This window comes from Arachis ipaensis, chromosome B7, assembly GCF_059453495.1.
Source record: "Arachis ipaensis isolate K30076 ecotype BB chromosome B7, ASM5945349v1, whole genome shotgun sequence".
Taxonomy (NCBI): Eukaryota; Viridiplantae; Streptophyta; class Magnoliopsida; order Fabales; family Fabaceae; genus Arachis; species Arachis ipaensis.
This window is the reverse complement of record NC_142442.1, coordinates 103,019,225-103,019,995: the sequence shown is the minus strand read 5'-3', so window position 1 is coordinate 103,019,995 and position 771 is coordinate 103,019,225. Positions and strand designations below refer to the sequence as shown.

Genomic DNA, 771 nt, shown 5'->3' with positions numbered 1-771 from the left:
CTCAGGTGACACCGTCATGGTGGACCCACCTCGAAGAATCACCATGAAGGAGGCCGGAGCTCCTAATCTTGACATGCAACCGCTTCAAATTCTATATCCGGCTTTAGACCCAGATTTTGAGCTCAAGTCTAGCACGATAAACTTGCTTCCCAAATACAATGGACTGCCTAGGTAAGATCCTCTGAAACACCTAAAGGATTTCCAAGTTGTATGTGCAACTGCGAGAAGACATGGGGCGGATGAAGCCTCAGTATTGGTCTTCGCTTTCCCTTTCTCTTTGGAGGGAAAAGCGAAGGAGTGGTTTTATACTCAACCGGGTGAAGTTAGATCCAATTGGGACTTGTTGCGTAAAGAGTTTTTGGAAAAGTTCTACCCTCCTCAGAAATTAGACAAGTTGTGAAGAGAGATCTCTTGCATTGTGCAACGAGATGGGGAGACTTTGTATGAATACTGGGAGAGATTTAAGAAGTTGCTGGAGGCTTGCCCTCACCACAGGATTGATGAGTTGGTTCTTATCAGTTATTTCTGTCAAGGAATGCATCACCAAGACAAGCTCCTCCTAGATGCCGCGAGTGGAGGATCATTGACTAAAAACAAGACCGCTGCAGAAGCATGGGTAGTTATATTAGACTTGGTGGACTCAACTCATCACTCAAGGGCAAGGAGTCCACAACCAAAGGCTTTGAGTCAAGTTTCTCCCTTCGGAGATGCTACTTTGACCAAGACCCTCTGTGAAATAACAATCTTGTTGCGACAAATCACCCAAGGGCA

The 771-nt window shown here is 45.8% G+C and overlaps 1 non-coding gene across 1 annotated transcript; it reads right to left on the bottom strand.

The window, feature by feature from the left end:
* Positions 1-391: 391 nt before the first annotated feature.
* LOC148553572 (small nucleolar RNA R71) lies at positions 392-498 on the bottom strand. The gene has a single exon (XR_015893381.1). It is a non-coding gene; the product is annotated as a small nucleolar RNA R71 (small nucleolar RNA).
* Positions 499-771: the final 273 nt, after the last annotated feature.